The 23,467-nt window shown below is 36.5% G+C and overlaps 1 protein-coding gene, 1 non-coding gene and 1 pseudogene across 2 annotated transcripts in view; 2 read left to right on the forward strand and 1 right to left on the reverse strand.

The window, feature by feature from the left end:
• SLC2A13 (solute carrier family 2 member 13) overlaps positions 1 to 23,467 on the reverse strand; it is a 381,960-nt gene that overhangs the window by 259,926 nt on the left and 98,567 nt on the right. The window lies entirely within an intron of this gene.
• LOC122240665 lies at positions 1,103 to 1,242 on the forward strand. The gene has a single exon (XR_006220437.1). It is a non-coding gene; the product is annotated as a small nucleolar RNA SNORA67 (small nucleolar RNA).
• LOC122240332 lies at positions 11,929 to 12,641 on the forward strand (annotated as a pseudogene).

Raw genomic sequence — 23,467 nt, forward strand, 5'->3', positions numbered from 1 at the left:
ACCTTCATTAATTCATTCTATTACACAACAAAATTGCTGAGCACATGCCCCAAACCAGGCATTCTCCTAGGTTCTCAAAACTTCTAGAACGTAACACAATCCCTTGCCTTGAAGGGTTTGAAGTTTTCTGAGGAAGATAAACGCAGGAGAGACTTTAAAAAGTATTAATAATGGTAATGGCATAGATTAGGATTACACGACTGCTTTAGGAATGGGTATCATAAAGCTATTTTTCATTCTCCTTGCAAACCAGTGATGTAGTAATATTCTGTTAGTTGAGAAAAGGCACATTGCTGATGGGCCAAAGTTATGTGGAATACACAACTTTCTGACAGGCAGCCTTGATCCAAAGACAAAATTTCTACTATCTAAATAGTAAGTGAAGGTCAATCTTATGGTATAGTACTGTAAGGTCAATTTTAGATCTCAAAAAATTTTAAAGGAGAATTAATTGTATATCCTTCAGAATGTTACACACACACAAAAATTTTTTGAAACTGACCTTTAATCATAATGTGAAAGAAAGAAATCAAGTTATACTGTTTTACAGAATCTGTTGATGAGCTGACCCTACTACATCACAATGTCTGTCCCATAAGGACTAATGGAGCAAACTGGAGCTTATGTTTCAAAACCAGGAAAAGCTGCACCTCTTGCAAACAAATGATAATTTTTATCAAATGAGCATCACAAATGTAATAAGTGATCACGTCACCCTCTTTCCCCTGGCTATTAGCATTTTTTATAAAGTGACATTTAAATTTCTTTATATCTACTCTATTATACACATACAAGAATTGAAAGAGGCTTTTTTAGAAATATACAAAGCAAACACAAATAACCCCCAAAAAAACATTACGTGATGAAACATGAGTTAGAGACTCCGGTTCTTCAAGTCTCATGGCTAAATGACTCAGCAGGTTAGCAATACATAAGAAGAAATAATGAAACCGTAAGAGTTTCTAAAAGAATTACATAAGCTTGCAGATAAGATAATAGAATGTTATGTTAGTGACCTTCCAATAATGCCCACACAAGCACATTACAGTCCTTTAACACAAAATGCCCATTTGATCACTCATAGATGTTACATAGCGTGTTCTTCAAAGGTGAGCCTCTCTACAAGGTGCAACTAGTGACTTCCAACCCCCAGAAACATAGAAACCTGGGATAAAATCTGGAATGCCCAAGGTCTGTGGGGGTAAGGTGATGTTTCCTTTTGACCTCTGACTGCCTACATATATGCCTCAGTCCTCCTGTCTCCCCATGCACACACTGAACTTGTCATTTTTCTTGACATGGACACACACTGATATGCAGCAGACTGCTTCAGCCATCAACCATGACTTCCCCACCAAAAAAGAAAACTATATCCAGAGTTGGTCATGGCAGACATTTTAGCTATACAGGTGTGGCTATCAACAGAGTGACAGAAGACAAGAGCACCTCTTGGGACATGGAAACCATCTACAGTAACACATCCCCCTCAATGTTGCTAACCTCAGCTGAGGGGGCTGTTGGGCCCAGTCAGGGTCTCATTCTTGGACCAGGGGAACCAGAAAGGGAGAAAGTTCAGATACTGAAATGTTTCAATTTCCAAAGTTCATTAAAATGCTTTTATTAAGATAAAATAGATAAAAGATCTATTATTGCATTATCCTGAACAAGTACTGTTACTGAAAACAGAAATACATGTGTATTTGTTAGTGATGCTCAATATTTTTGCATTTTTCTATCTATTGAGGCTCCAGTTGCAGATTCATATCTTTATATAGGATTTAAATTCTGTATATACTGCAATATATAAACAGAAATAGGTTATTACTAATATTTATGTACTGCCTTGTCTGAATGTTATAGATGATATTTAAAAACAAAAAGCATGGGGCGCCTGGGTGGCTCAGTCGGTTAAGCGTCCAACTTCAGCTCAGGTCACGATCTCACGTTCCATGAGTTCGAGCCCCACGTTGGGCTCTAGGCTGATGGCTCAGAGCCTGGAGCCTGCTTCTGGTTCTGTGTCTCCCTCTCTCTCTCTGCCCCTCCCCCGTTCATGCTCTGTCTCTCTCTGTCTCAAAATAAATAAACGTTAAAAAAAATTTTTTTAAACAAAAGGAAAGCAAAACAAAAAAAAATTAAACTTTTCATAGATAATTGAAACTACTTACTTTAAAATCATCTTGTTCACATCTATTCACTCACCTACCTTCAGTTCATACTCTTTCCTCAAAATAAATTTTCAGGTGAAAATATATTTCGAACAATTTGAACAATGAAACACTCTCAATGTGAAACAATGTGTAGGATAATTGTTATTTATCTGCCTTACTCCATCTTACTAACCAACAATCAGAAATATTCCTTTCACACTAAATAAACCACAGGATTGTGGGATGAGTCTCCCCTATTAATTTTGAGTTGGGGGCATCTGGGTGGCTCAGCTGGCTAAGCATTCCACTTCAGCTCAGGTCATGATCTCTCTGTTTGTGGGTCTGAGCCCTGCATCTGGCTCTGTGCGGTCAGTGAGGAGCCTGCTTCAGATCCTCTGTCTCCCTCTCTCTCTCTCTGCCCCTCCCCCACTCTCTCTCTCAAAAATAAATGAACATTGAATTTTTTTAAATTTATTTTGAGTTGGAGTACTTGAAATAGCTGTCAAATATAAAGAATTCACATTTTTTATGAGATAGTCAATCATACAAATCAATGATTCTTACTGTGGAGTGACATCAGCAAAAAGTAAAAATATTTTAGCAATTTCAAGAGTGAAATTTCTGGAGGTTTTTCAGTAACAAACTGCTAAGCAAAGAAAGTTATGTTTTTTTTTTATTATTTGTAGTGATTATTATTGCAATTTCTTTTTGTTAGTATTTCTACCTTCCTGTACTTAAAAAGACAAGGAGAATTGAAGCAGTTAACATATTTCTGGCTTGCAAATTAAATATTTGCTTATTCTATCACTTTATATATGAGAATATTTTATCTGAAAATTGAGCAAAGGAAGTATTTTACAATGAACAATTTCAAGTTGTGAATACAAATCAGTAGTACACAAAAAGGCTTTTTATTTTTAAAATAAATTTATATCTCCTTTACCCATTTCTTTACCCATTAATCCGCTCTACCTCTAGCAACAACTAATCTATCTGTGAGGGGTTTTTTACTTAAAAAAAAATGTTTTTTAATGTTTATTTTTGAGAGAGAGAACACACCCAAGTGGAGGAGGGGCAGAGACAGAGAGGTAGACACAGAATCTGAAGCAGGCTCCAGTCTCTCAGCTGTCAACACAGAGCCCCACATGGGGCTCGAACTCACAAACTGTGAGATCATGACCTGAGCCAAAGTCAGGTGCTTCACCAACTGAGCAACCCAGGCACCCCTATTATTATTATTATTATTTAATTAGAGAGATCACATAGTATTTGTCTTTATCTGTCTGACCTATTTCACACAGTATAATGTCCTGAAGGTCCATACGTGTTGTCACAAATGGCAAGAGTTCATTCTTTTATACGGGTGGAAATATCCCATTATCTGTGTGTGTGTAAAATAGTTTGTTTATCCATTCATTCACCAATGGATACTAAGGTTGTTTCAGTATCTTGGCTATTGCAAATAATGCTGCAACAAGCATGGGGTGTACATATCTTTTTGAGTTAAGTGTTTTTGTCTTCTTTGGATAAATACCCAAAAATATAATTGCTGGGTTAATGGTAATTCTACTTTAAAGTTTTTGAGGAAACTCCATACTGGCTTCCATAGTGGAGAAACTATTTATATTTCCAAATCCGTGCTAACACTTGCTATTTCTTGTCCTTTTAATAGTCATTCTAATAGATGTAAGGTGGTATCTCATTGTCGTTTTGATTTGCATAGTCATAATGACTAATTATGTTCAGTTTTTCAAGTACCTGTTGGCTATTTGTAAATCTTTGAAAAAAAAATATCTATTCAGATTCAACACCCCCCCCCCCACATTTTAAATCAATTGTTTGGTTTTTCACTATTGAGGGTTTTTTTGAGGTCTTTATATATGTTGGAATCAGCCCCTTATCAGATTTATGATTTGCAAACATTTAATCCCATTAAGATGCCTTTTCATTTTCTTGATGGTTTCCTTTGCTATGGAGAAGTTTTTAAGTATTATGTAGTCCCACTTGACTTATTTTTTCCTGTTGCTTTTGCTTTCGGTGTCAGATTAAAAACAATAATAATCACTGCTAAGACCTACGTCAAGGAGCTTACACCTTATGTTGTCTTCTAAGAGCTTCCTGATTGCAGGTCTTCTATTCAAGTCTTCAATCTGTTTCAATTGTGAGTATGCTATAGAATGGTGGTCGAGTTTCATTCCTTTGCATGTGGCTGTGCAGTTTTCCCAACACCATTTATTGAAGACACTATCCTTTCCAAATAATATATTCTTAGCTCCTTTGCTGTAAATTAATTGACCATATATTGGTGTGTTTATTTCTGGGCTCTTTATTCTTTTCTTTTGATTTATGGGTCTATTTTTATGCCAATACCATACAGTTTTACTTACTATAGTTTTGTCAGACAGTCTGAATCAGGGAGCATGATGCCTCCAGTTTTATTCTATCTCAAAATTGCTTTGGCTATTTTGGGATTTGTGTGTGTGTGTGTGTGTGTGTGTGTGTGTGTGTGTGTGGTTACATATAAATTTTAGGATTATTTGTTCTATTTCTTTGAAAAATGTCACTGGAATTTTGATAGGGATTGCACAGATTCTATAGATTGCTTTGGTTAGCATGGACATTTTAACAATATTGACTCTTCCAATCTATAAGCGGAGTGTATCTTTCCATTTATTTCTGTCTTCTTCAATTTCTTTCATTAATATCTTACAGTTTTCAGCATACAGATATTTCACTTACTTGACTAAATTTATCCAAGGAAATTTATTATTTTTGATGCATATGTAAATGGGATTATTTTCTTTGTCTAAAAGTTTATTATCAGTGTATTGAAACACAACAAACAGAATTTTTGTGTACTGATTTTGTATCCTGAAACTTAATTCATTTATTAGTACTAATAGGTTTTTGATGAGTCTTTAGGATTTTCCAAATACATCATGCTATCTGCAAATAGTGACAGTTTTGTTAATTCCTTTTCAATTCGGATGCCTTTTATTTCCTTTTCTTGCCTAATTATTCTAGTGAGGACTTCCAATACTATGCTGAATAGCAGTGACAAGAATGGGCATCCTTGTCTTGTTCCTGAAAGAACAATATTAGTTGTGGCTTTGTCATATATGTCCTTATTGTATGAAGGTACATTCCCTCTATACCCATTTTGTTAAGAGTTTTTAATCATAAATGGAAGGTGAATTTTCTCAAATGCTTTTTCTGCATTTTGAGATGATCATATAATTTTTATCCTTCCATTTGTTAATGTGGTGTATCACACTAGTTCATTTACAGATGTTGAACCATCCTTGCATCCCTGGAATAAATATCCCACTTTATCATGGTACATAATCCCTTTTAATGCACTGTTGAATTCAGTTTGCTGATATATTGTTGAGGACTTTTGCATCTATGTTCTTCAGGGATATTGGCTTGTAATTTCTCTTCCTGTGGTACCCCTGTCTGGTTTTGATATCAGGGCAATGTTTTCTTGTTTTTCCTGTCTGGATGATTTATCCACTGATGTCAATGGGGTATTAAACTCATTAGTATTATAATGCTGCCTATCTCTCCCTTTAAGTCTATTAATATTTGCTTTTGTATATTTAGTGCTTCTATGTTGGGTACATAAATAGTTACAAATGTTATATCCTCCTGCTGGATTGAGCCCTTTATCATTATATAACACCCATTTGTCTATTACAGTCTTTGCTTTAAAGTTCAATTTGTCTGATGTAACTACTCCAGCTTTCTGTTGGTTTCCATTGACATAGAAAATCTTATTCTATCCCTTCACTTTCAGTCTGTGTGTGTCCTTACATGTAAAGTGAGTCTGTTGTAGGTAGCATACACATGGGTTTATGATTTTAAGTCCCACAACACTCCAACCCACAGAGAAAGAGTTCTTAAACAGTTACCTCCCCCAGTGCACAGCAAGAGGCAACAGACCCAGGAGCTTAGTCTTTCTGTGAATAGGGCCTATTAGGTAATCATTGTGGCTGTGACCTAAGGTGCAGGCTTCTAATTAAACATGCAGCATCTAAGGGCTGATTCGAATCCTTTCCAGAGACCTTGGAGGGCAGGAGCTACCTTTGTTAACTGTATCTGCTGTGCTTCAGAGTGCCTATGTCTCCTTTGGGGGTTGGGGAAAAGCTCTACACAGAGCTGGTGTCCTAGTTTTTACGTCTGGCTCCATGGTTTTTACAGTCACTGCCCAGTGGACATCCCTTGACTTCCAGGCTCTGGTGGCCAGGGGAGCTTGCCTTTCTAGGTCCTATGATATTGTGGCAATCAGATAAATAGTTGTTGGCAGGCTGCCACACTCAGGGCACTACAAAGACAGCAGATTTACGCACACCCCTGATTTCTGGTGAGGGAAGCCTCTGTTTGTCCTGAAGCTTTGGCCTGAGGGGCAGGTTTGGCATATACCTGGTGGACTTTAGAGATATTTCTAAGAAACTCAGGTTACAGAGGCTATCTTGGTACTCTGCCTTCCTGCAGCTCACCAGTATCTTCTATAAAAGAGCTTACACTTGTCTAGAACCCCAATTTCTATAACTGCCACCATAATGGGATTTAGGTTTATAGTCCCACAGGACTCTATGTATCTGCACACTTTAAAAACTGTTGCCTGATGACCTGGCTTCCAGTTAGTCTGAATCTAGGTGCTGAGAACTTCCCCTTAAGGACACTGACAGGTCCTGGCATATCCTCAACTACTGAGAGCTATTAAAAATATAAAAGGTCAGGGCACCAGGGTGGCTCAGTGCTTGACTTTGGCTCAGGTCATGATCTCATGGCTTGTGAGTTTGAGCCCCGCATCGGGCTCTGTGCTGACAGCTCAGAGCCTAGAGCCTACTTCAAATTCTGTGTCTCCCTCTCTCTCTGCCCTGCTTGTGCGTGTGTGCACTCTCTCTCTCAAAATTAATAAATGTTAAAAAAAATTTAAACAGGGGCGCTTGGGTGGCTCAGTCAGTTAAGCAGCCAACTTCGGCTGAGGTCATGATCTCGAGGTCCGTGAATTCGAGCCCCGCGTTGGGCTCTGTGCTCACAGCTCAGAGCCTGGAGCCTGTTTCAGATTCTGTGTCTCCCTCTCTATGACCCTCCCCCGTTCATGCTCTCTCTCTGTCTTAAAAATAAATAAGTGTTAAAAAAAAATTTAAACATATAAGAGTCTGCTTGGACAAGCACAAAAGTTTGAGATAAGACAAAGTAATAGGGCACAGCTGAAAGACAAGGTTTGTTCCCTACACAAGGCCACTCCTTCAAGAATTGGAGAGGTGGTTGTTTTATCTACTGTACAAAAAACACAGAGTCAAGCAAACTGAAAAAAACAGAGAAATATATTCTAAATGAAAGAACAAGATAAAACTTCAGGAAAAAAAACCTTAATGAAACAGAATTTACTGATAAAGAGTTCAACGTAATGGTCACAAAGATGCTCATCAGACTGTGGAGAAGAACAGATGAACACAATGAGAACTTCAAAAACGAGATAAAAAATATAAGAAAGTACCAAACAAATGTCACAGAGCTAAAGAATACAGTATAATAACTGAACTGAAAAATACATTAGAGGGGTTCACCAGCAGACTAGATGAAACAGAAGAAAGGATCAGTCACCTGAACGACAAAGCAGAATTCATTCAATCAGAGCAGTCAAAAGAAAAAAAAGTGAAGACAACTGAAGGTGTTTATAGGACAAAATTACATGGACTACATTCATATTAGAGGTCCCAGAAGAAGAGAGAGGGAAAGGCACAAAAATCTCGTTTTAAGAAATAATGGCTAAAAATTTCCCTAACCTGGAGAAGGAAACCAACAGCCAGATGCGGAAAGTCCAGGAAGTTCCAAATACAATGAACCCAAAGAGACTCAGAGACACACAGTAATTAAAATGTCAAAATTTAAAGACAAGCAGAGAATATTGAATGCAGTAAGGGAAAACAACTTGTTATGTACAAGGGAATCCCCATAAGACTGTCAGCAGAGCTTTCAGCAGAAACTTATAGACCACAAAGGAGTCGCATGACATATTCAAAGTGCTTAAAGAAAAGAAAATCCCAATAAACAAATACTCTACCCAGGAAAGTTACCATTCAGATCTGAAGAAGAGATAAAGATATTTTTAGATAAGCACAAGCTAAAGGAGCTCACAACCACTAAACAGGCTTTACAAGAAAAGTTAAAGGGACTTCTTTAGGCTAAAAAGAAGCACACTACTTACAATAAAACCTACAAGAGAATAAATCTCACTACAAAAGTAAAAATACAGTAAAGATAGTGGATTAATTACTTGGGATACACAAGTAAAATGTGACACTGAAATTGTAAAATACAGAGGGAGGGAGAAATATTGAGGTTTAGACTGGGAGCAATCTTAAGTTGTTAACAACTGGTAACAGACTATTATAGAAATAAGTGGTGTGTGTAAACCTCATGGTAACTAATCATAAAGCAAAAATCTATAATAAATACATAACCAATAAAGAGAAAAGAATGTTAAGTATACCACTAAAGGAAGTCATCAAACCACAAAGGAAGAGAATAAGAGAAGAAAAAAGGAACAGAGAAACTATAAAAACAAGTAAACAATGAACAAAATAGCAATAAGTACACACCTATCAATAATTACTTTAAATGTAAATGGACTAAACTCTCTAATCAAAAAACACAGAGTACCTGAATGGAAAAGGCTTTTTGCAAGGGGTTAGAGCTATTTCTTTCTTGTGTGGCTCATATTACAGATACTCTGAAATTGTTCTTCAAAGATGGCTGCTCGACTTGATACAAGTTAGAATTTATTCATTCTGCAACTTCTCACATCAGTATTTGTCTGCTTCCTGGTCTCTGTAGGTTATAGTTATCAGGGGAAAAATCAAAAGTACCTTCCAAAATTCCAAATTTCCAAAAACTACATGCCTCAACATAAATTTGATCAACTGTGGTGACACACTATGTTTATATGGTGGTTGTAGGCAAAGGCAGGTGCCACCCATTACCACCACCACAAAAAACAATAATTTGACAGAGAAAAAAAAGTTTTTCCTCAATACTGGAATTGAGCAGAGCAAAAAATACACCACATGAGACTCCGATGTACAGGGTAAGTATGATTAATAATTCAAAACACAAACTATGAATAATTTAAATCTGTGATGTGTGAGAAAGGGATACTCACTTAATGAATCTTACCACCCTATTCTATTTTCCACCTTTACCTTCTCCCCCAGTGAAGAATGATGGGATCCCCCCAGTGAAGAATAATAGGGGCAGAACAGGCAGAAATGTTTCAGAACTATTTAGAAATGGAAAAGTATATATAGTTCACCAAATACAATTTTGTAAACTAAGTTATGTAATCAGGAATAGAAATGATTTCTAAAAAAAGTAATACCTGTTGAGAAGGACTTATAAATTATGTTAGCCTCAACTTCTGCTTTAAGCAGAACAGTGTATTAATTATTCTAGTAACTACAGTCTAAGATAAATTTCAATACACATGATTTTTATAACAGTGCTAGCTTCCTAAGAAAGTAATGGGTATCTCCAAAGACCAATGAAGATGAGATACAAAAACAACATTTAACCAAATAATAAATGGGAGCTGACAGCAAAAACCAAACTTAAAAGTTAGAGTTAGGCAAATACCTGTAAGTACTCTTGAATCCTTAAGTGTAAACCTTGGGCATGCTACACAGTGGGACAGCAAATTCTGAGACTCTTAGTAAGGTGGATTATTGAAGGGGCTAATAATCCCAAATCCTTATTATGCCTTAACCCCTGGTATAAAAAAAAAAAAATCCTCCCCAAATGAAAGAAACCCACAATAAGTATTGTTTTTTCAACTTTAACATATGCACTGAATCTACAATTTATTGAGCTCTTACAATTTTTTTTTTCATTTTCTCATAATACCACCAACAAAAATACCACAAAATGAGAGCAATTATTGTTCCCATTTTATAGATGAAGAATCTGAGGTATAGAAAATTTTAGTACCTTTTAGATATCCAAAGACACAAAGCTAGTAACAGCTACAGATTGGAGGGAAAGCTTAGGCAGCCTAATTCCAGAGCAATATTCTGTCACTTATTCTGCTCCTTGTATTTATGCAAATAATTGTAACAATAAACATCTTTATGTGATTTTTATGTGTCTAGCGCCATTTTAGATGTACTAATTTAATTCTCACCACAATCTAGTGAAGTTTACATATGAGGAAACTGAGACAAGGAGAGGTTATGCAACATATAAAGGTCACCCAGCTCCTTAACAACAGAGATGGGCTCTGAAGCCAGGCACTCTTACTTCTGAGCTTATGCTCATAACCACCTCACCATTCTGCTTCCTGAATACTGGTTCATTTAATCCATTTATCAACTCTAAGAAAGTTTCCATCCCTGTCCTTCAAAGCTGACTACAGAAGAAGTAAATAAATCTGCATAAAAAGGCAGGAGGCTTCTGGGGGGCAGCAGATCAAGACCCCTTTCTCAACTCCTTTAATAGTGAAGTTAGAAAAATGTATCCAGGGACATGTTTTCACAGCAAACCAGGAGGCCTCCTGACAGCAGCTTAGTGGCAGGGATATAAAACAAGATCTCTGAAATAAAAATATATACACTGAGGAAGGACAGCACCCAGGCTGGTGACCTGTGTCCCACACCAGGATTTGAGGGCTTGTGGAGACAGAAAGCTCAATACAGCAGAACATATGACTATTGCAAGGTATGCCTCTGGACCAGAAGGTGCTGTACTTTAGGGGCCAACAGTGGAGTCTAGGTTTATTGAACCAAAAAAAAAGTTGTAATCTGGTGTTATAGGCAAAGGAAGGTGCCTCCCACCACCACCACCACCACAAAACAAACAAACAAACAAACAAAAAAGGAAAGAAAGAAAAAACAAACAAAACAACCTACTTTCTACTCCCTCATCTCTAGAACCTTCACACATATGGCATTCTTTATTCTCATTATCATTTATCATCTTTTCGTTACATTACATGGCCAAAGAGACTTCCAGATGTGATTAAGGTTTTGGATCTTAAAATAGGGAAATTATCTTGCATTATCTGGGTGCACTCAACCTAATAATCATCTAAGTCCTTAAAGAAGAAGGAGGCAGAAGAGTCTGAGAGATGCGGCAGAAGGAGAGGTTGGACAGACTTGAAGGGTGAGAAGGACTCAGGTCACTCTGGCTGCCTCTAAAGCAGGGGATCCCAAACCATGGAATGCAGGCAGCCCCTAGGAGATGAGGATGAACTGCAGCAAGGAAAGGAGGATCTTAATCTAAAGCCACATGGAAATGAATTCTGCCAACAACCTTAATGAGCCTGGAAGCACATTTCCCTCCAGAAGCTCCAGAAGAGAGTCTGGACTGGCAAACACCTTGCTCTTGTTAAGACACAAGAGAAATCAGACAACCTACACTCCTGACCCACAGAACTGAGCAATCATAAATTTGTGGCAATTTGTTTCCACACTACAGGAAACTAATACGTATTAGTAGCCAGGTGGAACATCTTTGCAACCTGGACAGGAACCAAAAAGCCCATTGTTGGCAATGAATTCCACCACAGGAGTGCGCCAATGTAATGCCAGTTCCCACCCCACCTCCACTCTACAGTCTGAGTATAGCCCCAGATTTTCCAGAATATTCAAGTAACACAATGAGGTGAAGTTTAGGGATAATTCTCAACGTGGTGATAAACAGACAAGTAAGGGTTTAAGTGACTTGACCTAAAGAATAAATTTAAACAACGTGCCCTTTTTGCTCTCTGAGCAGCACCATGGCAGTTGGGGGTGCTGGGGGAGGGGGAGGAGTGCGAAGCACCTTACGAGAAGTAGCAAAAAATGAACCAAGAATAAAGTTAGATCCATTTTCTAACAAAGAGTGGTTTCATGCAAAAGCACCAGCTTTGTCAATTTAAGAAATTTCGGAAAAATACTAGTCACAAGACTCTAGGGGATCAAAATGGATGGGATGGCCTCAAAGGTTTCTGAACTGAGCCTTGCTAATCCGCAAAATGATAAGTGTGCATTTAGAAAATTCAACCTAATTACTGAGAATGTTCACTGCATGAACCATGACAAAAATGCTCCACGGTCAAAAAAAAAAAAATGGCAGATCATGACTCAAGCTCATGTTGATGATGTCAAGATGACAGATGGTTATTTGTTTCAACGGGGGTTAGTTTTACTTAAAAAACATAACAATCAGAGTCTGAAGACCTCTTATACTCACCACCAAATTGAGACAACGGAGATCATGACCTGAGAGATGCAAATGACTTGAAAGAAGCGGTCAATAAATGGACTACAGATAGCACCGGGAAAGATCCAGAAAAGGCTTGCCAATCGATCTTCTCTGCAATGCTGTCATTAGAAAGGTAAAAATGCTCAAGAAGCACAGTTTGAATTAGGAAAATTCAGGGAGCTTCCCAGTGAAAGTAATAGTTTTGGAAATGCTACTGGGGATGGGACAGGTGTTAAAGTCGAATGAGGTATATAAGATGTGAACTACCACTCTAAGAATCTTTTTAAAATTCAGACTTTTAATGGTGACAAATAAAAAAAAACTTTACTTGCAAAAAAAAAAAATTGAATTAAATAATGTGACCTGGTTTGTAATTATGAGATTGTAAAGCAAGTCAAATAATTTTAAATGTATAATGGTAACTCATTAAAACAATTCTACTGTTGAAATGTATATAAACTCAGTTTCTCATTCATAAAATCTCCTTAAAATGCGGTAAAACTACATCAAATCAAACATCTTTTTTTCCACTTGGGCAGTAAGTTTGAAGCACATATGGTGGTGATACCTAAGTCACACCCAAACTTTGACAAGTCCTCGAATTAATCCAGCCTCCCACACACATACTAGAAAAATGCTGAAAAGCCCTGGTCCTTTCAGTGCCATTTGGCACACAAATTAGACCAGGAGCTGTATCCGATAATTCTCTATTCTACACCAATCACCATGGTTGGTCCTTTAGAAACTTCATCTCATTTAATCCTCACAACTCAGTAAAATAGGCATTGCTACTCCCATTTTTTTCAATCAAAACATTAAGAGAGAAGTTGAGAAACTTGCCCTATTTTACCCAGGTAATAAGGGACAGAGCTCTTACTGAAAAGCTGATCCATCTCTGTATAGAGACCATAACCAAGATGATTTATCCTCATTCATATGCAAAATACTTTAGTATAAATCCTGAAAGGCTATGAGGTGGCAATATTATTCCATCAATCAATTCTCCTCTCTATCTTTCTGTCATCCTTTCTACTTCTCACTTTACAGCCCGTATGTCTCTCCCTGCATTTCAATATACAGTCCCATTGAAAACATAAAAAAAGAAAAAGTATGTAAAAAGTAAAAATCCTTTGGGTAATGTTATGATACACCATCTTCAGAACAATTAATCACAAATATTGGTATTCTTTATTTTATCATCTTTTGATTAAATTACATATATATGTGTGTGTGTGTGTGTGTGTGTGTGTATACATACACACACACACACACACACACACACATATATATATTTAATCTTCTTAAGTGAATAAATTTTCAAAATTGCCTTTTGGAGAGACAGAGAAACATTGACAGAAATTAGGGTTACATCCTTATATCCAGTAGTTTGTACTATCCATTCTCTTCCTCTCTTTTCTTTCTCAGCTGTCCTGTCTCTTCTCTCCTATCCTTACTGCATATACATTAGCAGTCCTACTTAGAGATAGCAGAATAAACTCATGTTTGGCTTAATAAAGACACAGATGGTTACATATAGAATTACTTATAGACATTTGTATCTACATGGAATTGTAAACACAGACATTACCTTGCTCAGTTCAAAGGACCTAGAAGCAGTTAACACCCAAACAGCAATGAACACATGGAGTGCTAGATCTTGGTTTCTACTTTTCTCCAATAAAAGGAACTTGAAGAAATTGCTAATTCTAGAACTGGGGCAGAAGATATAAGACGTAACTCTAGAGCATTCTGCAGTGCCAGAAAGTAAGGAAACGCTTTAAAAAACACACAAAAAAACCCCACAATGATGGAAGTATGTCAAAGGGATATAAGGGCCAACTAAAAGAGCTTCCAGTGTCCAAGCCTGAACAATTTATGCAACAAAATATACTGGAGTATAGCTTGAGTTATAAAGTAAATATCCATGAGTCACATGTGACATAATACATAAATGGAAGAGAACAGACAAATCTCTCATGTAGAAGAATTACAAATAATGTATGTAGATCATTGTCCTCAAAGAGGGGGAGTGTAATTTCTGCACCTTAACTAAGGGCTGTGTGTGACTCATTTCCAAAAAGTACAGTACAGAAGAGAAGTGACGAAGAGTGACTTTACCATGGAGAAACCTAATAGGATCAAAGTCAACATGAGCAGTGGTAAGTCATGTTGGTAATGTGTACCCTTGATGTGATGTAATGACAATGGCAGTCTATCTTTGTGGTCTTCCTCCCCAAAACTCATAACGCCAGTTCATGAGAAAAAAATCAGGTAAATCCCAACTGAGGACGCTTCTGAAAAATATCTGACCAGTCTTCTTAACACCTACAAGGGTCATCAAAATCAAGGAAGGTCTGAGAAATGGTCATGGTCTAGAGGAGCCTAGGTAATGATGACTAAATGTAATGTGAGATCTTAGATGGATCACTGGAAGAGAAAAAAGGCCATTAGGTAAAACTAATGAAATATGGATAAAGTATGAGGTGTAATTAAAAATAATTATATCAGTTCATCAACTCAGCAAAAGTACCATACCAACAAAGGATACGGAAAATGGGGTGTGGAGCATACAGAATTCTTTGTACTATCTTTGCAATTTTTGTATAAATTTAAAACTATTCTAAAAATAGTTTAATTTTTTAAGACAACTGGTATAACTCCTAGAAGACAGGCTTTATAAGAAATGTCATCACAGTATACTACTTGTACTTCTGTAGTAAATCAAAGTTACCGAATTACAATAATGTAAATAGTGATTATAATTTCATAAGTAATAGATCTATATTGTGATGGTGGAAGTAGGTATGTGAAAGTTATAGTAAAGCATAAGATAAATCTATATTTATCAGCCAATCCTCATTTTCCATAGTCATAATAGATACTGCCTAAAATCAGTAAGAAATAACCATATAAACATATTACTTTATATTTGAAGGTGAGTATCTCCTAAGAGTGTAAAAGGGTTTGCTCTGTGCAACAAGATAATGGGAGATGAGATAGCTTGGACACTGATCTTTTTGTATTATAAGTCTTTTGAACTACTTATTTAAAAAGTAAAACAAACAAAACTTTGGGTATCTGCTGCTCTCATAGTTTTTAAAGTAAAGATAAAATTTTTAAAAAGAAAAAGAAAAAAATGGGTTGAGTAAATTGATTTATAACCCACAACAAGATTAAATATTTTTCTATTAAGTAGCAGAATCAGAAAGAGAAACCTGTCTGCATGAGTTCAGAGTTCACGTGCTTGCCTTTATGTTAAACCTTTTCATGTGGTTGTGTAGACAACAGTATCACTGTACTACAGGAAACAATTAATGAACTGTAGGTATTGTAACTAAGTGATGACATAATTTTTCTTATGACTGAAGAACTTCTTGCCAAAAGGAATTTGTTACTCTTAATTTTTCTACCTTCCACCTATCTTTTCCCAGTTAAAGTCAACATAAAGAAGACAGTTCTAACTGGTATCTTGGACCACCCATAAAGGAATGAATTTGAGATTTTTGATGTTATTTTACAGGACTTATGTCAACGGCCCTAGAAATATGTGTAGTTGATACAGTATGCATCTAAAGTATCTCCTCTCAAAGAAAATCTTGTAGCTAATTTTATTAAACAACAGATTGAGCATGGAATTGTTAATTTCAATTTTAAAATGGAAATTGTCTCTGCCCAAATCTATCATGCTTATACAAGCAATCTGTAGTTTATACAGAGATACTGAAAACTTAAAAGTTGAATAACAAGGTTTTATCTGTTCTTTTCTCTTCCATTTACAGTTCATCAAAAATTAAAAAGAATTACCACATGACCCAGGAATGTCACTTCTGTGTATATGCCCAAAAGAAATGAAAGTAGGAACTCAAATATAGGTATCTATACACCTGTTTTCACAGCAGCATTATTCCCAATCGCCAAAAGGTGGAAGTAACCCAAGTGTTGATGGAAAGATGAATGATTAAGCAAATGTAGTAATTATATATAATACACACACACACACACACACACACACACACATAAAACAGTATTATTCAGCCCTTTTTTAGAAATTAAATTCTAACATATGCTACAACATGTATGAACCTCAACAACACTATACTAAGTAAAATGAGCTAGTCACAAAAGACAAATATTGTATGATTCCACTTATATGAAATATCTACAATAGTCAAATTCATAAAGACAGAAAGTGAATGGTGGTTGCCAGGGGCTGGGGGGAAGAATGAATGGGAAGTTACTATTTAATGGATAGAGAGTTCCAGTTATGCAAAATGAAGAGTTCTGGAGCTAGAGGTGGTGATGATAGCATAATATTATGAATGTAGTTGATAGTAGTGAATTGTAACATTTAAAATGTAAATTTTATGTTGTCTTTTTTACCATAATGGGAAAAAAAATTTAATTCCAACTTTCCAAGTTCAGTGATCCTTTGGTAAATTTTGGTTAACCCTAATTTATCTGAAATCACTTAACATAGTTGAGAAAGACACTCTTTTGCCAGAAACAAATTGGAATTCGAAATTAGGCAAAATGTTTGCCTTTTGAGATTTTAAAAAATCAGGGCGCCTGGGTGGCTCAGTTGGTTAAGGGTCTAACTCCTGATTTTGGCTCAGGTCATGATCTCACAGCTCATGGGATCAAACTCCATGTGAGGCTCCGTGCTGACAGCACAAAGCCTGTTTGGGATTCTCTCTCTGCTCATTCCTCCCTCCCTCTCTCTCAAAAGAAATAAATAAACTTAAAAAAAATCACCAAAGGACTTGAAAAAAAGTCCTATAGCTCTGGTATGAAGAGATCTCTAAATCGAAGTACTCTGCTTTATAGTTGAAAGAACAGATGAAAGGGCGGAGTCAAATTCATCTGAGGTTCTTCCATGTGGACAAAAACAAATTCTTCTGGAGATATGACTGAACTTCAACGTTGGTAATGAGCATTTGAGGCCTCCTAGTAATCCTGAAGACAGTTTGCAAAGTCTATGTGGGTACGCAGCTGGAAGGGTGGGTAGGTATGGTGATCACTTCTTGAAAAAAAAAACAAAACAAAAAAAACTCAGAAAGGGAGACCCTAAATCAGTGATCCTCAAAGAGTAACCTGTAGATCTGAAGTGGTTCTCAAAAGACAGCCATAAAAAGCAGTGTCAGCATCACCTGAAAACCTGTTCGAAATGCAAATTCCTGGGTCCACCTCAGATCTCAGGGCACTGGGCCCAGCAATCTGTGCTTTAAGGAGCTCTCCGTGCACAGGATTCTGATGCATACTAATTGAGATCCACTGCTCTAAAGGACACTCAGTGACATGTTACCACCAAAAGCTGCATTTTAAGTCTCTGTTTCTCTACGCTGGATGCACATTAGCAGCACTAGAAGCTTCTGAGGTCAGGTCCCAGCTCACAAAGTCTGATTTAATAGATTCTGCTTATTTAAAATATTAGTTTAGATTCTTTGTATTCCACAATGTTAAGTCAGGGTTGAGAAACAGGTTTTTAAATAATTTTATAACGTCACTCAAACAGGGATAAAAATTTCAGAAGGAAAAACAGTATATAAATGTTTTAAGCCTAAAAATATTCAACTTCCTGCCTAATAAACATATATTAATAACTCAAATAACCACAGAGTCAACTAACACTTAGGGGAAATTTAAAGTTGAAATTAGTAACCCAGGATTATGATAAAACTAAAAGATTTTAGACGAGTCTAAAGAGAGAAACTAAATGAAAAATTATTTTTTCCATAAAGAAATTTTGAAATATGGAAGTTAGAGTGGTAAGAAAACAGACTTTGCAACTCGGGTACACGTGGGTGAGAGTTTTTGGTTCTGTCATCTATCAGCTCTAACATTTTGGCTAATTTCTTTTTTCCTTCCTAAGCCTCCATTTCTCATTTGTAAAACAGTCAATATTATGAACCTGAATCAAAAAGATGGAAAAACTAAATAAAGCATGTAAAGCACTTAGCATAGTAATTGGCACAAAGCTTATGCTCAATAAGTGTAGACTTATTAGTAAGAAGAATATCGCATTAAAATGAAAATACAGTAACAGAACAATGAGTAAATTCTAGGAGTTTGGTAAAATGTCTTTCTGATATTCTAAGCTAAGAAAAAAAGTAATTAAAAGCTAAGAAAAAAAAAAAAAGAATGTATCAAGATAGCAATACTGAGAATGTAGGGGAAGTTCTCCATAGCTAATGTGTAGGAAGCAAGTAGGTGTAGACATCACATTCACAGCCCCCCCACCCCACCCCTTACTCTGTGAGTGGAGCAATCACCTGTTCACTCAGGTATCTCTGAAGAAAAGTACTTTGCAAGAGTTATAAAACCCATTCCCATATTGTGGTCTCAAACGTGGATGACAAATTCTTACTCTCTTAGACATCGAGATCGTATTCTTAATTTCTTCATTAAGTTAATCACTGATAATGAAAAGAAATCCCCAACTGAGCATCTGTAACGTGATCAGACGTGCATGTACTTCTGAATTTTCAAGCCTGCAGCAGTGCGTCATTAATTCATAAGGAAGATGAGCCAAATCTTCTAATGAGCAAATGGACATGTGTGTCCAACTCTTCATTTACTTTATTTTTGCTAAACCTGACTGAGCATATGAATTTCTTGAAACTACCACACCACTCCCATCCCCATGATGCAGCTGACAAGTGGCCACTGTGCAGGTTCACAAGCACATGCTGGGGTCTTGGGAGGAGAGCAGTCATTTGTTCATTTGCTATTAGAAATAGAGCTGACAGCATCACTGGTAGTTTTCACTTTCTTAATAATTTAGGTTACTCTTCAAACTTTCTATGATAAGGATGTATTACTTTAAAAATGTGGAAAATTTGGAAAACAAAAAGTCAAGAGACAGTTTGGGAATAAATGAAAATAAAAGTATAAGTGTTCTGAAGCTTGGTAAGCTCTTTTGATTACTTAAAAAAAGCATACAAAATTAACTGTGATTGTCTGCCACAAAACTATTTTATCTACAATTATGCCTGAAAGCAAATGAAAGTTTTTTTTAAAGAATTATTAAAATTAAACATACCTCCAGAAAGGAGACTCACATGATTTTTAAATGATGGTGGGAAAGAGATTATGTTAACATAGCATGTTGAAGAGTATATATGGTTCTAAAGAGGTTAAGCTTTGTTTTGAATTCTTAGCTCTCTTACTTCTTAACAGGGTAATCATTGGGAAAGTTGCTTACCTTCTCTATCAATTTTTACAACTATAAAATGAGAATAATATTGATTTCTTACTCTTGCTAATAAATATTAGAGGAAAAAATCATGGGTACAACACCCCACACACAGAAGCCATTAAATGAGCAGGGTATAATTATTCAAGCAAAGAAATACCATCCAGATAAGGAAGATAGGAAAGAGATGATCACTCCTAAAGTTTTCTACATACAAGTGTGCCTTACCGATTCTACATTTATGACACACAGTGGGATTTACAGGAAAACCTAGATTTTAAATCTAAGCCCTTTCCACTTGTCAGGTAATTAAACAATATCCAAAGATCTAAAGCATTAAACCAACATAGATAGAATTCTAAAAGAATCAGTCACTCAAAACATTTCAAGAAAGTAGTTAATGAAGTGTTTTTTTTTTAATTTTAGACTGAATATACTAACATACCTGCTAAAACGGTTCCTTAGGAAATAACACGTTTAGTTGAGACTTTGTTATTAAGTAGAAGCAACAGAGGAGCCAAAAGGATTTTCCTAAGGTAGCAAAAGCAGAAGAGGTTACAGAGGAAGCTCCAGGGAACAATATTAAATATTAAGAGTACAGAGAAACAAATCAATCCTTCACATCATATGGTGACATCTAAGACACCTTCAATGTCGAAAAAGTGTTGATTCTGTGACTTCTGTCCCCCACACCACGTAGTGTAGAAAGAACCCACCATGGAAACAATGACCCAAGATATCAATGCAATGCTTGTATACGAATGGTCTCCAATTCTACTTCTAGGACCTAAATAAAAGGAGAAGGAGAAGCATACGTGCAAGAGTCATTATAATGTACCTATATTATACACTATTCATACCTGGAATATCATATAGCAACTGAAAAGATGAAGTCGATTTATAGAGGATCTGATTCAAATGGACTCAACTTGACTAAAGAAAGCAAACAAGTAACTAAACAAGACATGCAGTGTGATACCACAACAATAAAAATTCTATTGAGCTCTGTATGTGCGTCTGGAAGGATACATTACTGGTCACATGAGATGGACAAAGAGGAATTTAGCTTCATCTGTAATGCTGTAATCTTTTCAGGGGAGGCAGTACTTCTATATTACTTGTTGAGACACTTTAAAAAGAAAGAAGAGAGCATGATGTCTTCCATCATAAACATTTAATCCTTTCTTTTACTAGCCAAGTAAGATGTTTATGGCTATATATTGTTGGGGTACTATCTGCAACACTGTGACGGAAAATGGAAATAAAACATATAAAGTATTTATGAAAATTAACAAAAAAAATAGCAAGGGTTAATTTATATTCAAGAGATAGTCACTTTTTTTTTTTTTTTTTTTCCCCTAAGCTCAGGATTCAAAGCCCCACCAGTCAGCTCTCATGTCTGACTCAGGGCAAAGATAATGAAAAGCCATCCTGCAATCATCCCGACTGACAAAAGTCTCTTACTTCGGCTCTAACAGAATTCTGAAAATAAGTGATTCAACTACACTTCTGATATACTCTATTTTTACTTATTTAATTCTGAAAGACTGTGACACACTACCTCTAATGTATATAGCCACATGGAAAATGCAAGGGAGAAAATATGTGAACTAAAAAGGAAGCAAATTACTCTTCAACACTTCAGTACTGAATCTGGCAAGAGACAGACCTTATGTTGGTGTTTGTGGAATCAAGAACTAAAGGAGTATCTTCTTAAGATATAAGGTGGTGTTAAGCAACGAAAATTATTCACAGACTTCCCTGAGCCGAGAGCTGTTTGGCTCCAGAAGTGACAAAAGCTGAATATCTAATTATGTTCTTCTTTTTTGTTTCTCACCAGAAAATACAGTAAAAGCCCTGCTGTCTGATGCACTATTAAGGAAGTCCTCTAAACTTACATTCCTAAATCTAACAATTTGTATCATCCTAAAATATATAAATATCATTCATTCTGCAATCCTGTAATGTAGGGCAAGGCCCTTTCTCTGAGCATGGATCAGCTAGCTAAAGTATTGTCTTTCTTGCAAAAATCACAGATGTAATTGTCTATAATCTCCCTAAATAACAGAGAAAACCTAAGAGAGTTATGCAAAGTCAACACAGAATCTAATTTTAATGGTTCCCTCCCAAATCCCTTAGAATCTTCTTGCCTACAGTTAATTCAAGATTAGTTTTCTTTAGTGACATCTTTATTGAATCTTTCCAAAGCATTCAACTTAGACTTTCACTGAAATCTCTCTACTTTTTAGTGTTTTTCTTGTCCTGCATTTCCGTAAGAGTTGATTACACTGCATAATTATAGCAACCAACACAATGGCATAAACAGATTTCGGAACAAACCCAAATGACTTGGTAAACCGACAGACAGCACAACAGGTGTCAGATGTACAAGGGCATGATGGAAAGCCATCCATCAACCGTGAGTGTGGTATGCTTTAGAGAAGGTTTTAAGAGAGTAAGGGGCCTGCCAGTTAATTGGGTAAATGTGAGAAGTGCAAGAGCATTAAGGAAAGCATCTCTGCATCGCACCTCACGCAAATGTTAGATTACATTGAGTAATCACCAGATTTGTTTTTCAGTCTGCATACGATAAGGAATACAACAACCTGAGATCCAGGCTGCACCCACTGGTTCAACGAGCACTGAGTAATTTCCCGGGGCTAGTACCAAGTGTTGGAGACACAAATAATGGGTTGTGCAGGATTTCTCAACAACAGCAGTGCTGAAATTTAGGGCCCCCAAATTCTTTGTTGTGGGGGCTATCCTCTGCATTGTAGGGTCAAACATCCTACTACCCTCTAGATGCCTGTAACACCTTCTCCAGAGCTGGGACAAGCAACAGTCTTCAGACCTTGTGGAATGCCCACTAGGGGGCAAAATTGCTCCTGGTTGAGAAGCACTTCATTAAGGTGGAGCAGGACCTTTCAACACCTCGTGAACTTTGTTAGGACTCACAGAATTCCACAGTTTTGGATCTATCAAGATCTTTTTTGCCTTGTCTGAAATTCAGAGAAGTAACCTGTCAATGGATAGAACTGGCTCCATGATACACAGGGCCAAGGGCATAATGAAAATGTGGGGTCCTCATTAAAAAATCACTAAGAATTTTAAGACAGTGACAGCAGAGCACTAAACCAAGCAGAGTGACCTGAGCTACTGCAGAAGGCACACATCCATGAAGCCACTCTGCCAACGGTACCAGGTCACGGGCAGGGAAGGAGTAATAACCACCCAAGATTCCAGGTGCTCTTTCTACTAAATTCAGAGGCACTTTAATATCTATTGCATCTGAGTCAGAAGGTTTTAATATTTCAGGTGTCTAATTGTTCTTTATCACACTTTTTTCACTAATATTCCCTATGCACAGAAAAAATGTTGCATATAACAGTGAATTAACTTCTCACTCCAGTTTTTAAAAAATCAAATTTTCAATACAAACTTACTACATTAGACTGACAATTCAAATTATAGGACCATGAAATCATTTGTGTTTTATTAAAAACAAAACCATGAGGAGCTTGTTATATTTTATTAGTAGCATCTGTCTCCTGTCTTGAATGCTAAAGAAGATATTGATGATGTTCTTTTGCCATTTGGGAACAGACAGATACTCTTTCCTCAAAAATTATCTTTGGCAATGGATTCTTTAAATCATCCTTGCCATTTGGCAAGTTTTTTGACTCCAGGTGTGGAAATTAGCATTGTGTTTACACTGTAATCAAGGGAGATATAACCACTTAGTATAAGACGTCAGAACATGTGTTCCTTACAGAAGTAATGTCTATATTTTTCTATTGCAGGTGTGTGAGCACACCTGGCTCTAATATCATCAGTTTGGTCTTACCTGCTAAAGGTACTAGACATACTTGAGTCTACCTTT

This window comes from Panthera tigris, chromosome B4 (assembly GCF_018350195.1).
Source record: "Panthera tigris isolate Pti1 chromosome B4, P.tigris_Pti1_mat1.1, whole genome shotgun sequence".
NCBI classification, from domain to species: domain Eukaryota; kingdom Metazoa; phylum Chordata; class Mammalia; order Carnivora; family Felidae; genus Panthera; species Panthera tigris.